Here is a 602-nt window from a genome sequence, read left to right as displayed (position 1 = left end):
ACTGAATTCTGTCCGGTTGTGTTCATACCAGAAAAACTCGAGTTTGAGGGCCTTAACGATCACCAAATTGGCTGAAATTTTGTAGAGATGATCTACACAAGATGTTCTAGATATGTCTAGAAGGAAGTTTGAGGAAATTCGATCGGGAAGCGGTGCAAAAATGGAAATCCGCATCAAAAACTTTGGTGCGGACGTCCGCACCTAATCAGCACTATATATATATATCAAAGTTAGGGGTTCCCTTGGTTCATGAACAATTTGCCATTTTGCTTAAAAGAATCTTCCTTTTCTGATTTGGTCATTCCATTTTGTACTAGCTAGTATCAGTAGTATGAAGCTCAGACCAACACCTTTTTTGTTCTTTTCTTTTCATGCTTCTTTGGAATTGCACAAACAACTCCTTCAGAAACTTGTTGCAGAAATTCTCCAACAAAGAAGAAACTTACCGCAGAACTTACAATAAGCAGTTCAATAGTACGTACGTAATTCCACACATCAAAACCAAAAAATGATAGATGTGAAGGGAGAGAAACAATCGCGGAGGTAAGGTTATATAGAAAATAATCGATTAACAAGAAAAATGTAGAAAGAATTGAAGTTTT

This window comes from Fragaria vesca, linkage group LG4, assembly GCF_000184155.1.
Source record: "Fragaria vesca subsp. vesca linkage group LG4, FraVesHawaii_1.0, whole genome shotgun sequence".
NCBI lineage: Eukaryota > Viridiplantae > Streptophyta > Magnoliopsida > Rosales > Rosaceae > Fragaria > Fragaria vesca.
This window is presented reverse-complemented; position numbering follows the sequence as displayed.